This window comes from Felis catus, chromosome A2 (genome assembly GCF_018350175.1).
Source record: "Felis catus isolate Fca126 chromosome A2, F.catus_Fca126_mat1.0, whole genome shotgun sequence".
Lineage (NCBI taxonomy): Eukaryota > Metazoa > Chordata > Mammalia > Carnivora > Felidae > Felis > Felis catus.
In genome coordinates, this window is record NC_058369.1 from 107,273,306 (window position 1) to 107,293,183 (window position 19,878).

The 19,878-nt window shown below is 36.7% G+C and overlaps 1 protein-coding gene across 10 annotated transcripts in view; it reads right to left on the reverse strand.

The window, feature by feature from the left end:
- The window catches only part of DGKB (diacylglycerol kinase beta), a 945,456-nt gene that overhangs the window by 104,918 nt on the left and 820,660 nt on the right, over positions 1 to 19,878 (reverse strand). The gene's annotated exons all lie outside the window — the stretch shown is intronic.

Genomic DNA, 19,878 nt, shown 5'->3' on the forward strand with positions numbered 1-19,878 from the left:
GGAGCCTGGAGCCCACTTTGGATTCTATGTCTCCCTCTCTCTCTGCCCCTCCCCCATTCTCTCTCTCTGTCTCTAAATAAATAAATAAATAAATAAATAAATAAATAAATAAATAAGTCAAGATTATATATGCTGAAATCCCCAACATTTCATACCTAAGAAAGTATTCAAAATAGGGAAACCACACTTTTAGAGCATAGTATGGCATTTCAGTTTCCAAAACAAATATATTGAGGAATGTCTTTTGAAGCATCAGTATACCAAAGCACATCACCATTCAAATCCTGTATTCAGAGATAAAATATTTAAGTTGGATAACTTCCTCAGTGCAGTGTAGCTGATAAATAAAAATCTCCCCTCTTAATATGACCACTATTCTCCCAATAAAGCTGAGACTACAATTGCCTTTGACTATAGCTTCCTGCTCAAATTACTCCATGACACTGTCAATTCTTTTTTCAAAATGACCCTCACTTTGTCCTTTTTATTCCTATAGTTACTGCAAACAGTAAAATAGTAAAATAGTTTAGTTTACAGAAACTAAAGTGGGATCATAATAACTAACTTTTAGCCCAATTTCTACTACTTCATCCTCTACCTTTATTCTCTAAATATTAAAATTGAAGACTATTAAATCTAATTTTATATTGATATTTTTCTTCTATATGCCTAAGGTATTTTGAGAGATTCTGTGTGCAGTGTGTGGGGTTACTTTCCAGATGCTTATTATCATATAAAGAGAATAAAGTGACTTCTGGCAAAATGAGAAAGATTGGGGAAGACATAAAGAGAAGACAGAACATGGATCGGGCCTGGAATAATGAGAAGAATGTTAAAAAGCTAGAGGAGAGGAGAGTAAGAATGAATTTATCCACTTCCATTGTTCCCATTAACAGGTTTCTCAAAATCTGTTTTTTTTAATAAAATGTAGCACCATGTCACTAAATACCAGTCATGCTTATGACTCCACAATTCTTATTACCTTTATTCTTTATATCTCATCTGTAGAGAGAGAACCACATATGAAGTAATTTCTGAGTGAAAAGAGGAATACGATTCAGGGAAATGTCACAGAAGAGCCTTCCCCAAATTTGAAAATAATTTAGCCATCACATTTATTTATACTAGGGAGACACAGAATCTGAAGCAGGCTACAGGCTCTGAGCTGTCAGCACAGAGCCCGATGCGGGGCTTGAACTCACCAACCACTAGATCATGACCTGGGCTGAAGTTGGACGCTTGAATGACTGAGCCACCCAGGCACCCCTATTATTGCAATGTCTTTAAACTTTACTGATATTTACGTTAGTGATTTTTTTATTTTATTTATTTATTTAAAAAGTTTTTTAAATATTTATTTATTTTTGAAAGAGAGAGAGTGTTATATCAGGGGTGCGGCAGGGAGGGGGAAGGGACAGAGGATTTGGAGCAGGCTCTGCTCTGACAGCAGAGAGCCCAATGTAGGCTCAAACTTAGGAACCTAATTGTGAGATCATGACCTGAGCCGAAGTCAGATGTGTAATCGACCGAGCAACCCGAGCGCCCCTCGACCTCTAATTATGATTACATATGATTATTTAGGGGAAATGTCACGTAAAGAAGATTGGAATTTGACTGGAATTGATTAAGCCGAAACACAGAAAACATGCCATGTTTAGTTACATTCCTGTCTGGAAAAAAATGTCACAAACTAAAACAAAGAAGCTGAGTAAGCCAGGTAATTTAGGAAAATGGAAATCGTAAAAGTAAGTGCTGCCCAAAAGGTAGGGAGCCTAAGTGGCCCCCAACTTCTAAACATTGTGGTTCCTTTGGTAAGACTAATGGTATAATGAGTAAGAGTGCTTCAGGCTATTTTAACTAAGGGACAAGTTTACACCAACAAAATTTATAATAATTTGACCCTTCATTTAACACATCCTCATGAAGAGAATGTATTGGCTATATCATAGTGCAAAGGTTTATTTGACAATTGTATCTTATTGCAAATAACTAGTATTCTGGTTATAAATTGTCTTTCTCTATAAAAAGAGAGACTTAAGGGACATTTCTTAGTTGGTTTTTTTGCAATGTTCTTGAAGGCATCAATTAGCCCAGGGATCTATCGGTAACCCTGGATGAATATTTTAAATGTTTAAAATAAATATTTGTTTTAAACATTTATTTTAAAATATTTTAAATAAATATTTTATTTATTTATACATTTATACATAGGCAATTATTTTTTTTAATGTTTACTTATTTTTGAGAGAGAGAGACAGCAGGGAAAGGGCAGAGAGAGAGACACACACAAACAGAATCTGAAGCAGGCTCCAGGCTCTGAGGGCAAGCAGGGGGTGGGGCACTGAGAGAGAGAGGGAGAGATAAAATTCCAAGCAGGGTCCCTGCTGTCAGTACAGAGCCTGACATGGGGCTCGATCTCAGGAACCATGAGATCATGACCTGAACTCAAATCAAGAGTTGGACCCTTAATCGAGTGAGCCACCCAGGCACTCCACAACAAATCATAATTTTAAATAATATCCAGTAGCTTCTAATATCAAGCTGTACCTTTTTTTTTGGCTAAGGAACTGGGAGTAACTTTCACAAGGGTGGCACACAGATGAGTTCCCTCAGTCATGGGTCTATGCCCTTCTCTGGGTCTCCAGCTGTCTGGCCCCAGTCTATGGGTACTGGATTGTCTACCATTTCCTTGAGGGCCCATATTACCTAGTCTTAATAACTGATGGTTAGCTACTGAAATAGCTATACCTCCCTATTTCTTTATCCTTAATGCTCTTAGGTCTGAAGTCTCTCTGGCATCCAACGTTTTTTCCTCTCCTGTGGTCAAGAGTTTTCAATACGTGATAAGGACGAATTTTTAAACGTATTCAGTAAAATCTTCTCTTTGTAGTTGTAAATTAAAATAACTCTCCCCTTCTTTTGTTATATCAAAACTGTGTGTCTCTTCTATGAAGGCAATCTGACTCTTCCACAATCAGGACTCACCTCCTCTTGTTCTCCTTTGTCTGCCTTCCCTCCTCCTCCTCCATTTCAATTCCACACACACAGAAACATCCAGTCAGTCAGTCACCTTCTGAGGTGGACACCTCTATTAGGCAGTATCTTGTGTTATGTTGCTGCCAGGGTTCACTGTTCTTTAAAATATGGGGTGTGCCGATATGTGACTTTGTTTCAAGTCACCAGGGTCAGTTCTGACCAAGGTATAAGGATCATGTGGGGGGAAGAAAGATATTTTATATTCAGACAACTAAGTGAAGCTGCTAAACTCCTGAGGGTTATGTGCATAAAGTTCTTGAGTTATTTACTGTTATCCAATGTAACTATTAATCATTTTCCAAACAACAAGTTGTTGAGACTCACAGCATGTGGGTTTTACTATCATTTATGAAGGAGGAAGAAGAGGAAGAAAGGGGAGGAAGGGGGAAGGGAGGAGAAAAAGAACAACATTTCACAGATACAAAATTTGAAATACAGAGGGGATGAGTAACTTTTCCCAGGATATGAAAAGAAACAAAATTTGAATTGAAAGCATGGATGCCTGTCTTATATTATTATTACGCTGAGTCCTAGAGCAGATTTCAGGTTCTTTATTAAAGCTCCTTTCCACATCCTTGTATTCTCCATATGTTTTATCAGCTCTCTCTTTCTCCTTCTCTCTCTCTGTCTCTCTCCCGCGTGCGCGCGCGCGCGCGCGCACACACACACACACACACACACACACAGTACTTCATATTTCAATTATTACTATTTTTTAAAAAAAAATTTTAATGTTTTTTTTTTATTTGTTTTTGAGACAGAGAGAGACAGAGCATGAACGGTGGAGGGGCAGAGAGAGAGGGAGACACAGAATGGGAAGCAGGCTCCAGGCTCTGAGCCATCAGCCCAGAGCCCTACGTGGGGCTCGAACTCACGGACCGCGAGATCGCGACCTGAGCTGAAGTCGGACGCTTAATCGACTGAGCCACCCAGGCGCCCCAATTATTACTATTTTTAAGTTATTTCTAAATATTTTAAAACTTTTTCTAAATAACCAAAATTGTGCTTCTTTCTTTGTCTTCCTGTTCCTCCAGAGCAAACACAATGAATGGTATGTTCTCAAGTTTATCCTAAAAAATAAGAGCTAAAAAAATAAAACCTAACAGAATAGAGGAATTTAATAAAATAGAAAATATAGAAAAATAGAATCCCTATTTTTACCCTACCTCAAACTTTTCTCATAAAGAGGGGGTGCCTGGGTGGCTCAGTTGGTTGAGCATCTGAATTTGGCTCAGGTCATGATCTCACAGCTCCTGAGTTTGAGCCCCGCATCAGGCTCTGTGCTGATAGCTCAGAACCTGGAGCCTGCTTTGGATTCTGTGTCTCCCTTTCTCTCTCTCTGCCTCTCCCCTACTCACGCTCTGTCTCCCTGTCTCTCAAAAATAATAAATAATCATTAAAAAAAACTCACAAAGAATTCTTTCTACTATAGGTATTTAGAAATACTGAAGATTTCCCTAGAATGAAAAATGTTCCTTAGCACCTACCAGTGTAAATAATTGGGCTTTTCTCTTCTATTTGGCAGGGCAGCCAATGGAAGCTGATGGAGTATCACATTTGATTCATTATTTAAAGTTAATATAAAAAAATCACAAATTTTTCAGGTAAAGAATGAGTTACACCAGGATAGAAGGTTATGAAAGAAAAGACAGATGTGGAGGACAAGGTGATGAAGTCTAAGTGTGGTGTCAAACCAACTAAACTAAGCTTCTCTTAAAACTGACTCCCATTGCCTAGCTAAGAATTATTTGCAATCAACAAACTTGAAAAAGATAGATGTAAACGGGGCAATAAAAATGAAAACATTCCCATATTAAGCCTTGGAAAAAATAAAATAATTTAATTAGAGGTGTTTTAATGATTAAAATATTTTAATATTCATCACCCTCCTATTGCTACTACACATAATGCAATCAGCAGAGTCAATACGTGTATACTCATGATGATAAAGATCAAGACACAGAATTCAATTAAAGACATTTCACTTGACTCGAAGCATCTCCCTGGGCCCTTAATTAAGTGAGAAGAAAGAAAAAAATATATAAAGACTTCTTGAAATAATTTCAAAGAACTGTAAAACAGGAAGCATATCCAGAGCTTATTTGGAGACCACTAGGCTGCTGTAAATGTGAGAGTGAAGAAAAAAAAGAGAGACGTAAAATGATATCCTTGATACAGACTTTCACACATACATAATATTACGGGTACCTACTCCTAAATCCCGAACTTACTTCTTCCAATGATTCCTTCTCTGTAGTTTGTGAAAAGCCCCTTGATTTGCTTTGTACTATCCTCCCGCAATTTTTTTTTCTTTTCCTCCTCTTCTCTTCACAGCTAAGCTTTTAGCATAGTTAATTTGCCCTTTATTTTCTACAAGTCCTCAACTGCCATTCACTCTTCTGTAAACTGCATTCAAGCTGTTACCGTGTTGAACTGAGTTGGCAAAGATCACCCAGCACCTACTAAGTATGAGATGAAATGCACATATATTTCAGTCCCTCTTCTCTTTACCTTTTGGAGACTTGTGAACCAAAACTATATTCCAGAAATCCCAGTATCTTTATGATAATGTTCTCTTATGATTCTCTTCACTCCTTATTGATCATTCCTTTTAATTTTTTTAATTAATTAATTATTTATTTATTTATTTATTTATTTATTTATTTTGACAGAGAGAGAATAAGAAGCAGGCTCCAGGCTCTGAGCTGTCATCACAGAGCCTGACGCAGGGCTTGAACTCATGGATCATGAGATCATGACCTGAGTTGAAGTCAAAAGCTTAGCTGACTGAGCCACCTAGGCACCCCTTGATCCTTCCTTTTAAATCTTAGCAGCATTTTGTCCATTTTATTATACTTTCCAAAAACCAGTTTGTTTTATTTGCTTACCTACTGAACCTTTGTTTACTACTATTTTTTTTACTCTCTCATTTTATATTATTTCTCTTTTCATATTTTTTTGCATTTGCTCTATTTCCCTAATTTTGTGAGTTGATTTCTTAGCTCCTTAATTTTCAGTCTTTCATTTTTCCTAGTCTTTTATACTACAGGTGTATAATGTTTCCTCTACATACCACTTAAGCAGGTAGTCTTAAAGTTGATCTATAGTATTTTATATTGAATTCCATTCCAATATTTTAAAATTCCATTTTGATGTGTTAAATTTTCAAACGTACAGATATTGGAAATGCAACTGTTCTGTATTTTATAAAAAAAAATATTTTAAGTTGGAGAATGAAAGAATCTTCTTTATGTGTTTCAAAAGATTCCTCTGGCTTTTGTGATGAGAGTGAATAGACTAAGGCCAAAGTCATCGCTGGGAGGTAAACTGGAGCTTATTGCAGCAGTGTGAGAAAGAATGATGCTCTTAAGATATTCATGGTGAGGGGCGCCTAGGTGGCTCAGTCGGTTAAGCGTCCGACTTTGGTTCAGGTCATGATCTCACGGTCCGTGAGTTCGAGCCCCGGGTCGGGCTCTGTGCTGACAGCTCAGAGCCTGGAGCCTCCTTCAGAATCTATGTCTCCCTCTCTCTCTGACCCTCCCCCGTTCATGCTCTGTCTCTCTCTGTCTCAAAAATAAATAAAACATTAAAAAAATAAAATAAAAAAAGATATTCATGGTGAAGGTAGAGAAGAAGCAGATACATCCAAAATTGAGGGTACAGTGCACAAGTAGTAGCACAATGAAAAGTATTAAGAAAAAGTGAGTGAAGGGTGAGTGGAGCAAGGACTAGGAAGGAACAAGTACCCTCTCTCTACTTCGTCTATGTCTGCCCCCTCTAATTAAATAAGAGGAATAACTCTTATTGGGTCTAGGCTTTAAGGTATCTGAGCCGTGATTACACTCCTGATTTCCACGGTTAACAAAAACACAGATGTGGCATTTATTAGGAACTTAGTAAACAGACTTCAAGTGATATCAATACAAAATAATGACATTTTTTATTTAGAAGGGATTCCAAGTAGAATAAACAAGTGAACTAAAGGAATGTGATGAGCAAAAGGTGACAGACATTATAGTAAGAAAACTTTTGCTTAACTGTGAAAAGGCTTAACATGAATCCTGTTCAATGTTCACTTTTTTGTAAGCCAATATGAATTTGTAATACCATTTATTCAATATATCTGGCTGCATTTAATCTTTAATGGGCACCTAGAATAAGACTTCATGTGTGTGTTAGGGGTAGGGAGGATAATGCTTGGGGAAGGTACTCTGGACAAGAAGAGGCATACAGATTCTTTTTGTTGGGGCATTAAGATTTTTTTTTTCACAGTCAAGAATCAATCACTAGTCTGAATTAAATAATATTTGGATTTGTTGGCTAGAAGACTGATGCATTTTCCAAGACCCAGAAAAAATTTATCGGCAGTTGAAATTAGAGTGAAATGCAATCGGGCATTCACTGTCACTCTGTCCTATAGTGTCCTTGCATAATCCGAGAACATTTAATCAGTTCAAATTTGCCTGAATGGAAGAGAACAAAAATTGCTGGAGGGTGAAAGGGATGGGAGGGAACAACCCAGAGATGGTGACTGCAGCTGGAGCTCTCCAATGGCAACAAGTGTTATGGAAATACACATAAGCACAATCAAGTCTATGTACAGCAGAAACTTGGTCTTTGGTGCAGAGAGAAACAGACTTTTCACAGTTGATTTAATTTGCTCATGTTACAAAACGGAATAATGACCATATAAAGGAATAAAAAAAGGATCTGTAGCTCTAGGGTAAGTATCTTGCTTCAACTAGGGCCCACTCTTTTAAAAATACGTGATTAGCCCTAGGAAAATGCGCAGCTTTTAAATCATTATAGGGAGGAAATTTTTTTAAACCAAGAAAATGTTGATTCTTAAAGCCTTGTTTAAATCTTGCTCTAATTTGTAATGTAGATTTTGAGGTATTTGTCTATGAAATTTGTTCAATGGTTTTGAAGCAACCATCCTATAGCAACGACTTCCTTTTCTTTTTTTTTTTTTTTAACTCTGCACCATTGCCTGTTGAACATGATTTAAAAAATCCCTTGCACACCAATTTCTTTTCTACCTTAAGTATAGATTCACTAATGTGCATTGACTGTCTCTGTCTGACCCAATAAGATGTTTCATTAAAAGACAAAAAAATATATAAATAAATACAAACTCAAAAGAGGAAGGTACAAGTAGGTGCAGTGAGTTTTGACTTATAAGGTCCATGTTATATATGTATCAGCAAGAGTTATTTGTAAGAAAATTCAATACTGGCAATGTAGTAAGGCCTGTTAAGTTAACCACAATAAGAATTTTTTTGCATTCACTCAAAGAACACTTCTAGTGAAGTGAATATATTAAAATGTTCATTGCCACTGCAGTTACCTTGTAACTGTGAAGCATCTGAAATTGCCAATGGATTAGCTATGGATTTCTCTTTTTTTGGTAAGTAATAGGACTTTATGATATTGTCAGTGAAACATTAAAATTACAAAAACTTCTCATTGTGTTGCTTCCCACTTTTTTTTCACCTTTGATCTAATGTTAAATGGTGTTTCTTAACTTTACCAGCAACTTGTTATGGTAAATAAACACATATCAAATTGTTGAGGGCTTTTATCTTCTAGGTTTGCAATTATGCATGTCCTGACTTTGAAACTTTATTGTAGATTAAAAACAGATGAACACACACACACACACACACACACACACATTCACATACACACAACCTTGAATTTGCTTAGGAAAGAAATCCATCAAAATAAATAATTCATGTTGGGATGGACTGAAATCTAGTCTTTTAGAAGGTGCCAACAGATGGTTTACATTTATAGAATGCACACTTGCTGACTTCCAAACAGAAATTAAAATTCATAAAGTATATCATTAGTACTCCTTATAAGCAGCATTATGTTTATGATATGAATTTGGATTTTCCCAGGTGAACAGTTTTCCATCATATTTTTACTAAGAAAAAAAGTGAAACAAATTGCTTTCCAGTTACTATTTTATGTTAGCAAGTTTAAAATTAAACGCTGCTGGTGATCATCCAGCAAGACAAGCCAATGGGCTCAGAGCTACATGAGGCTGTTGTTTTCATGATATTCAAGATTTTATAAGAACTTTTAGACATTTTTCATTATTAAAACAATAGGCATTATTACAACTAATAAAATAAGGCAGTCTCTCTAGCTTCCATTTCTTTTTACATCAGTTACATTAGGAACTTTCAACCAATATAATTAAGAATGAGACTCTGGCTCATTAAAGTTCAGGAAACTAGGCATTTTTACTAAAATTTAGCAAGTTTTTGGTCTAAGTATGGCCACTTAATGCAAGAAAGTACAGTAACATTTCATTTTTAGTGAATTTTGCTACTAACCAAAATGTTAACACTGAACTTGGGTAAGGTTACGAAAACTTGCTCTAAGCCCCCCAAAGAAGATGAAATATTGCTCATTAAGATTTTTGTCTACACAGAAGAAGGGAAATATTGTCAATTATACAATTATATATTTAATAACAAATCAAGAAAATCTTTAAAGATTTAGAAAGCCTAGACTTTATTCACTAAGTATAGCTAGTGAATTCCTCAATCACATTAACTAAACAAATGACAAAGCCTCTTCAGAATGGTTGTTTACACATGCAGAATATAAGAAAATTAACTAAATGAATCAAACAATTGCTATATGCTCTTAACCATGTTTTAACTGCCTTAAATTATTACACATGCAATTATTTTCACACTCTTCTTCAACATGTTGGGTTCCACAGTGCCAAAATAATTAAGACAACTATGACAGTAGCGACAATTTGTCATTTCAGCAAAATGATTTTTAAAAAATTTAAAAAAGTAAATAAAAGTAAAGTCAAATATAAGTGTTTTGGTATCACAGAAATAAAACAACTAGAGCCTAGGCTAATTATGTTGCTTTTCAAGCAGCAGTTTTAATAATGTATAGCTCATTCCTTTCATATTTTTATGCAGAAATATCTAAGTGCTGGCATGGATTTCTCCAGGCAAACATAACATTTTCCCTTTACAAACTTTAGGTATTATATACCCTACAGTGAATAATGAAGGACAGAACTTTTGGACACATATGTTCAAAAACACCTAGAGTTGAGTTGGTAATTTTGCCTTTTCAGTGATTGATTTGACATGTTCCACTAGGGATAAAAATAGACATTATATTCAGATTCAATTAATCCAATAATAATTTAGTATGTGGTATACACACAGCCAAATGCAAGTAAGATTAATTAAGATCTTCCTTAAAGTGAGTATAGAAAAAAAAAGATATTTTATATAGCCTATATTTTATTCTTAGGAAAAAACATGAAATACAATTTTGATATTTTAAAAGGGAAATGATGATCTGGTGGTATTTTAAAAATTTTATATGCCAGAATTTAATATTTGTATCTGTCGCTGTGATACTTTTTTCAACTAGACACACAATATTCCAAAAGCTTATATTTTATATTCTTTTTTTAAACTTTACTTATTTTAAGAGAAAGAGAGTGGTAGAGGGGAGTAGAGAGACTGGGAGAGAGAGAGAGAATCCCAAGCAGGCTCCACTGTGAGCACACAACATCAATATGGGGCTCAAATTCAGAAGCCATGACATCATGACCTGAGCTGAAGCTGGATGCTTAACAGACTGAGCCACCCAGGTACCCCTCTATATTCTTTCCTGATAAGCAATTGGCAATAAATGCCCTTAAGAACACAAAACAGAAATAAATTCTACCTATAAAGCTTCCTAATTAAGCACTTTAGGAACAAACTGCGAGAATGAGAATAAGCTTAGTGAAATGTACTTTATATATGAGAGACGATCTTCAATAAATCCTGGGTTCTGTGGTGAGTAATTAATAAAATGGATTTATCATCTCTGGCCTTGGGTTAGGGAGGATGTACTGAGGGCAGAGGGAACCCTCTGGAGAGTATAGCTCCCCAGATAATAATAGAGCAGTTGAATTTTCAATCTAGCAGAAGAAACTCAGTAGTCCAACAGTGTTGGGTAGAAGAGTTCACAACTTTTAGCTGTCTCTTTTACCTTACTGTAGCACGGGTGGAAGAAACTCAGATGTATTCACTGTGCCTGGTAGAATGGCTTGGAAGACTCTAGGGCTCAGAGTCAGGGACCTGCCACAGGGCTATTGCAAAGGACAGTTAAAGCAAATCAAGAGAAAGCACTTAGGAGTGGATGTGGAATGACAGAGTTCTCACAAATCAGCTCAGAACAAACTTGGCCAGCAGCAATAAACTAGACAAGGGTTATTGCCCCAGGAACAAAGGAAGCCAGAGGATATCTTATTCAACAAGTTCAATTTTCTATCCCCATAATGAGGTGACTTAGGCCATACCGCCCCCCACCCCCCGCCATCACACATTAATATATTCACACATATTGGAATACATATGAGAACAGATGGCACATGGATGGCTCAGTTGGTTAGGCGGCCAACTTTCGATTTCGTCTCAGGTCATGATCTCCCAGTTTGTGGGTTCAAGCCCCATTTGAGGTGGGCTCTGTGTTGATGATGCAGAGCCTGCTTAGGATTCTCTCTCTCCCCCCTCTCTCTGTGCTTGCGTGCATGCACGCTCTCTTCGTCAAAAATAAATAAACTTAAAAAAATCTGAAAAGGAGGATAGGTGGCTTAAACTCTGAGAGGGTGCACATTCTATCTTAGAATGACTGAGCATTACATAAAAAGACTCAGTAAGCATCAGAACAAGCACATTTAAAACAGGACAACACTATGTTTTCCTTTCCTCATACTTAAATGATAATAAATTCAACTTGATTAATCATTGATAAAATAAAGGTTTTCTGTACACCTGAGTAAACTGGAGTGAGTGGCAATCTTCCAAAAAAGCAGGTAGCATTATTGTGGTTTTATGTTCTTCATTGTGTGAAGACATATCCTACATCCAGGTGAAGGAGGGGACCATGAAAAGACTTTTTAGTATTCATGAATTTTATCAGAAATATCTCTAAAGTAGCCATATCACATGCTCTCAGGTTAGTCTTGGTTTCTACATTAAATATCAGAAATCAAATGAAAACACCTGCTTCTGGGGACCTCAGTGGTCTGATTATGAGGTTTCTAATGATGCTCTGGTTGCTTTGCTTTTCAAGCAGGGATCCTAAGAAAATATCCTTAAGTCCTAATCATAATCAAGGATCTCACTCAGAATATAGGCTCAAATTTTGTGAGTGGTAGGAATCATCAACGAACACGGTCTAAATCTAAAGAAGCAGAGGAGTTACTGTTTTTGCACTTTCTGGAACTCTGAGTCACTTTTTGGAACTCTGGCTATTCTTCTAGAATGACCATTAAAGAGGCCACATGCAGCGTGAGTGTCTGAGACTACATGGAAATAGAGGCCAAGCTGTCCAGGTATCCCAGCGTGGGTACAACCATGTGAGCGAGCCATCCTTAACACTGCAGCCCATTTGTGCACAAAAGATGTTTTAGCACCAGCCTACCCCACTAGGAACGGAAAAATTGCCAAGTGGAGCTCAGTTAATGCACAAAATCGTGAGAAAAAAATGGTGGTTGTTGTTCTAAGCCACTTAAATTTGGGATAGTTTATCACACAACAAAAGTAACTAAAACTGAAACTTCATCAGAAGTAGTGTTTTTCTGGAAGATAAAGCAAAAATATCTGGCATTGGCTTTGTGATAAAGACTGGGAAGAATCTGGAAGAACTCTGAGGAGACTGTTAGTATGAGCTAGAAAAAGCTAATTTTTTTCTGTTTTCCATCCCCCACTTGAATTTATGTAATAGTCTCTTGATCTTCCGGTCTCCAATCCATTTTTTCCAAGTCAGAGATCATTCTGAAACCAAATATGATGATGTCAAATTCAAAAACCTTCAAAGACACTCTACTAAGCATTGGATATTTTTCATTTTCATACTGTGGGCTTCATGATCTGGTTCACATTTAACCCTCTGGTCCTAATGGTTAGCATATCCATTTTGGCTTTAAAAACATTTTTTTGGAATGCTTCCCTTTCTCTTGCACTCCCTGTTTAAAAATTTTTTGCTTAGTAGTGTCACTTCAGATATTACTCATCTTACCACTTAAATCTCCATACGCCTCTGCTACCCTCCCCATACCGTGCTAACTGCTCCAACTCACACATTTTTTTCTAATCTCCTGACATTTTCAGATTCCTTTCTTTCTATCCTGCTTTCCATATATATATATATATATATATATATATATATATATATATATATATATTTGCCACTCTAATTCCCAAATGCCTTTCAGGTACTTATTTTGGGAAATTGCTTCCTTGCTTCCCATTTTTCCAAGACTGAGTTAGATATCCCATATCCCACCTATGGATCCCATATCCCATAGTGTCCTATCCTTACCCCAGTGATTATGTTTTGTTTTGTTTTTTGTTTTTTTTTTTTTTTCCAAATTATACTGTAACTACCTCTTTAGGTCTATCCTCCTATCTTTCCCTTTAGATTCTCAGTATATTGAAAGCAAGAGCTGTGTATATTTCTCTCCACCACCAGGATTGAGAAAAGTATCTGACCCACAAGTAGGCTCTTTATAAACGTATTCTAAATAAATGAATGAATAAAAAATAAATAAATGATTGGGCCAAGTACTTTTCCCAAATATACTTTTATTCTGGCAAAGTAAACATACATAAGACATCTCCCAATTTGAGGTATTTATGTGAGTTTTAGTTTGCTCCTTGCTTTTAGTGTGAGAGGATTATATAGTGTGGATGGTGGTATAAACTAGGGGGGTCTGGGTCGTTGTTGAAGGACCCTCTTGCCCTTGGCCCAGACTAAATAGGTAAATGTTACTGAGTGCATGTTGGTTCTACATAAAAGGCAACCTTTTCTATGGTAGTCTATTCTCTGCGCTCATTCAATTGTTATTTTTACAAGGCAAATAGCTATCAGTGTGTAAAGAAGCCATCAAGCTCTTATAGATGGTTTTAAAATACTGTTTTTAGTTTGTATGCCTTCAAATTGCGCCTAAATAACACAGTTATTTTTGACTGATTGATTCTAAGAATTTTGCTATTACAGCCAAACTATGACATTTTGCATCATATATTTTTAGCATTTTTGAAGAATGAAATGCTTTTCTATTTTTTAAAATGATTTTTCATTTTGAGTTTCAGCCAAATATCTGAAAAATTCATAGCTCCTAGAACTCAGAGAATATTAGCAAGGCCAAATAAAATATATGTGGCTTGTTGCTGTAGTTGTATATTTTAAAGAAAGCTAATATATCGACTAATTCTTAGAAGAGCATCCATAAATTGCTGTCTTTGAAAAATGTTTGCAGCTATAAAGGCTACAGATGATGTCATTTTGCTGCTACAGGTAAAGAGGCTTCTGTGTGTTTGACCTTTTAAGTATTTCTATTGAGATTCTAAATACCAATGTACCAAAATATATCTACCACTATTTATTCAACAAGACTCAAAGTAAAATCACAACATTCCACTGTATCAATTTGTATCCTTATATATTTTTACTCTGGTTATTTTAGCGGTTCAACTGCCTTTTGATACACAAAGGAATATACATTGATTTAACTAAATGTACAATACTGTTCATTTTAATACAGCCTCATAATTTAAAATGACTGTTGTTTGTCTAATAATTTCCTTGGTATTAATGATCAATATTGGCATTAAAAACACATGGATACTTAAGCAAATTCATATGCCTTAGTGTAATCAAATTTTTTTTGTTTTAATTTGTCATATGAACATAACCTAACATTTGAAAGCCAATGGCATTTGAAATGTAGATGACTGACAATTCTAGTTTCTCTCAAGTGACATATTTGTATATAAGTGTGTATCTTTGTGTGTCTTTTAGGGTGTGGCACATTAAGGCTGTCACACATTTTTTGATGATTTTTCTATCAAGTCTGAGAAGGTTCTGTAACTGTTTTAATCAAAAGACAATGGCAGAAGTGGGAATACTGGGGGAATTCCTGGGACAGCCCTTAAAAGAGATTGGCAGCATTCATCTTCCATCTCTTGCAACTAGATGGAGAACTAGAAGACTCCAGATCAACCCACCTCTCAGCCTTCCATGCGAAGGTGCCAAGATGAACACCACCACGTGATGTCAGTCATACCACATGGGGCACAAGAATTACCTGCCAAATTACTAACCCACAGAACTGTCAGCTGTAATACATGGTTGTTGTTTTAAGTCACTAAGTTTTGAGTGGTTTGTTATACAATAATAAATAACCATAACAGAGGGTAAATGGGGTGATTCTCTGGGCTGATACTCCATTTTGTGCTTTCCTTTCTAAAAGAATGTCAGAACCATTCTACTAACAAGACTACAATAGGACAATCAGAAAATGATTCACAAGGGTAAATGGAAATATTGAAACTATTAAGTCTGCAATCTAGGACTAATGAAGGAAATCAGGGGTGCCAGCCACATATTACCCAATGATTATATTGGTTTTAAAGATAAAATCAGGTCTGGTAGCTTCCAGCCCACTGATCTAACCAATGAGTAGAGCTATGTGACGTTTAGATTTTAAGCATCTACCTTATACATTAACATGCACACACATACACACAGGCACAAACACACTCAAAATATTTCTTTCATATCGCTAGATTATAAAGTGCTTTATAAGTCATCTTAAAAAGATTCTGAGATAAGCAGTGAATTTACCCACCACCCACAGGCAGCTGCTTCTGGGTAGGAACTAATCTACAACAGCAATAAATAAATAAATAAAATAAAAATGGAATGAAAAACAACATATGCACTTTAGTATTCATATCTATGTGCATAAATACAGAGAGACACTTCAAGCATATGCAAGGTTATTGATTTAGAATTCAGCATGAAGAGGTGCCCAAAGAATTCTCAAAATAACAATGTAAAAACATATAAAAAAATTCTTCTTCCATTTGGTTTCTTTTAAAATATAAAATTGAAACTAGTGAAATTTAAGAAATGAATAAAAAATATGTTAGAGGATGCAGAATCTTTGGGGATTCCTAGCATTACTAATCAGTTTTAGAGAGTTAATTTTGCTTTTCTTTTAAGAAAAACACGTAAATCTTCTGTTGATTGAACAGTTTAATCCATTTAACATCTACAAAGCATAACATATGTAGAACACACGTTGAACATTTTGAGAATATGTTATTTTATGTACCACTTTTGATCGAGAAGAAGTTGTTGAAAAATAATTTGAATGTAAGAACATTAACTTTCACTTTGATGGTGTGTCTGTGGGTGATGTGAAGGCAGTGTATTAATTATTATGGGTAACAAATGATCTTTAAATTTAGCAGCTTAAAACAGCAAATATGTATTATGTCACAGTTTCTGTAAGTCCTGAGGTTGGGAGTGGCTTCACAGGGTCATTCTGGCTTAGAGTCTTTCATGAGGCTCCAGCTAAAGTCATCACCGAGTGTCTGAAGGTTTACCTGGGGCTGATCTGCTTCTGTGATGGCTCACTCACAGGCTACTGGCTCGAGGCCTTGGTCCCTCACTGGTGTTTGGCAAAGGTCTTAGTTCCTTGCCATGTGGATCTCTCTGTAGGATTATCTGAGCGCCCTCATGGAATGGCAGATGAGGGACCAGAAAGAGAGGAGGGAGCTGCAACGTTTTTAGGGCCAATTTTCTGCCATCACACACCACCACTAGCACTTGATTTATTAGAAGTGAGCCACTGATGGGGCGACTGGGTGGCGCAGTCGGTTGAGAGTCCGACTTCAGCCAGGTCACGATCTCGCAGTCCGTGGGTTCGAGCCCCGCGTCGGGCTCTGGGCTGATGGCTCAGAGCCTGGAGCCTGTTTCTGATTCTGTGTCTCCCTCTCTCTCTCTGCCCCTCCCCTGTTCATGCTCTGTCTCTCTCTGTCTCAAAAATAAATAAACGCAGAAAAAAAAAATTAAAAAAAAAAAAAGAAGTGAGCCACTGAGTCCACCCCCACTCAAGAGGAGACGATTTGGCTCCCCCGCTTAATGGGAGCACTATTAAAGAATTTCTGGACATATTTAAAATTAAAAAAAAAATAATGTGTATTTATTTTTGAGAGAGGGAGAGAGACAGAGCATGAGCAGGGGAGGGGCAGAGAGAGAGGGAGACACAGAATCTGAAGCAGGCTCCAGGCTCTGAGCTGTCAGCACAGGGCCTGACACAGGGCTTGAACCCACGAGCTGTGAGAGCATGACCCGAGCCGAAGTCAGACGCTTAACCGACTGAGCCACCCAGGCGCCCCCTGGACATATTTTAAAACCACAAGCAGCAGTCTCAAAGACTTAACAAGAATCAACTTCTTTGGTTTGGCCCCGAATTAGAGGTGACAGTCTAACTACCGTACATTTCATAGCTATGCACAATAGCTCGTGTGTATTTGTGAGGACTATATTCTTTTAGGAGCTTTTACTGAATCCATCATTTCTCCAACTCCACCTCTGAGTCTCACAAAAATCAAATATATTCTATCAAAATGCAACTTCATATTCTGGCAGCATGGGAGCAATCCAGGTCAAGGTGTTAGCCTGTTCAGAGGAAAAATAGTGCTTGGTTGAAAATAGCCAGCACTGAACTGTAGTCTATGGGTTTAGAAACTTCCTATTGAGATGCAATCCAGTTGCCTTCTTTATTTTGTTAGGGAAGTTTTGTTTTCAGCACTGAGAAATATTGTAACATGATTTGAATCCAAAATAAATCTGGAAATCAACTACCTAGAGGAGAGCCTATAATACATCTTTAAACAGGTGGCAAAAATTTAATTATCTGTGCTAAAAGTCCTGTAACAATCCATAAGATAATCAATAAGTAGCCATCATGGAAAGGTGGAAATATATTAACCTTCCTGAATCAGAGGATATGAATTCCTATGCCTTTCACTAAGTTGTTTATTATTATTATTATTATTATTATTATTATTATTATTATTATTACAAGAGAAGGATATTCCTCAATTTACCTCATGAGAGGTTTCAGGTTCAGGATGCATGTGACCAGTAGTGAAAACAGAAAAGTAAAGCTTTCAAAGGTGACACAGCTTCAGCTTCAGGCTGTTCTCACTGTCTTTTCTCTAATAGGCTGCATATTCTGTCTTTCATGGCATTTCCACTTTCTCCTGCACATATGCTACATTTTTCTCCTCTTCTCCCTCCGAACCAGGTTCCTCTGCTTACTCACAGTTTCTACATCCTCATACCTTTAGCTGGTGTGCAGTCTCTCCCACCCCTTTGCATCTCATGCCTTTCAGTTTCTAAGTCACTGGTCAGCCCGTGTTCTGTTCCATGTAATTTGGGTTGCAGTTCTGCCCACCCATTCAACCTATGAGCTCTGGTTGGGGAGGACAGCTGGGAAGCAGTACTTCTTCAGGAAGGCCTATGGCAAAGCTGTTTCTCTAGGAAGGGGGTTGTTGGGGATGTAAGCATTCTGAATCCTTGCCCAAGTATTACAATATTAAATAAATAGGTGATAAAATGAATGCAATATTTTAGTCCTATCACTTCTAATTTCCTATATGACCCTGAGAAAATATTGGTATATATAGACTTTTTCTTATCTGTCAAAGAGGTATTCATTTATTTATTTACTAAATAGACACATTGAAGGCCTATTTCTGTGAAGCCTTGTGGTAAAACTTGTGAGGTCTAGAAAGATGCTTCAAAAGTTTCCTTATCTTCAAAAGCTTTTAGTAATTAATAGAAGGGATGAAGCTTTCAAGCAAATAAGGAAAATATGAAGTGGAAAGTGATTTTTAAAAAGAGAGTTGAGGGGCGCCTGGGTGGCTCAGTCGGTTAAACATCCGACTCTTGATTTTGGCTCAGGTTATGATTTCACAGTTCATGAGTTCAAGCCCCACGTCAGGCTCTGCACTGCCCTTATGGAGTCTGCTTTGGATACTCTCTGTTGCCCTTTCTCTGCACCCCTCATTCAATTGTTCTCTCTCTCTCTCTCACATAAAAAAATTAAAAAAAAAAGACCCAGAGTTTAAATATATAGCTATTGGAGTTCAGATTAGGTAAATCAGAAATAATAATACTTTCTTTCACTACCTCACAGAACTGGTATTACATTAACTGATATAACATGGGTACAGATTTTGAAGGGAAGAGCTTGTAGGGACATGTTTTGAAAGTAATACAGTCCTATGGGAACATAGGCTCTTTTATGAGTCAGCAGTAATTTACAAATTGATAAGTGACCAAAAAATTTTTAAAAGCTGCCTCAAATTATTTAAAATATTTTAACAAAACTCTCAGACTTTTCCAAAAATGTTCGTAGCCAAATGTAAAATTATTTCAATAGATATCAGAAATTCTATTCAAAGAGAAATACCATGGGAAACAGAATGTTCTGTGGTCCAAACTATGTTACTTGCTGTTATGTTCTTATGCAAATCTTTTAATTGCCAAGGACTCAGTCTTCCCTGAAAACATGAATTGAGCAGACCAAATAATTTGAAGATCCTTGTAGCTTTGTGATTCTATTGAGTTTGGTCCAATTAGTCAAACAGTTACCTGTCATTACAGAGGCTGTGGTATATACATTTTAGCACCAAACCACAATTTAATAACAGGGCACAAGAGCCGCAAAGCCTCCTATTCTGTTCCATTACTAATTTATCAGGGACTAAAAGCAACCAAACTGAGGAAACCAGGCAGACAATGGTGCCTTTGAGGGGCAAAGGAAGCATCATTTAAAAAGAAAGCATTACCATTCTAAAATAATGGCAGAGCACATGGCCTGAGTGCTTTGAAAGAGAGCACTACACAAAAGGTATTCTTGGCTTAAAGGCCCCAAACATAAAAGCTTTTGGTTGGGACTTACAAGGGAAAAAGAAAATAGCTCCCAATAAATGG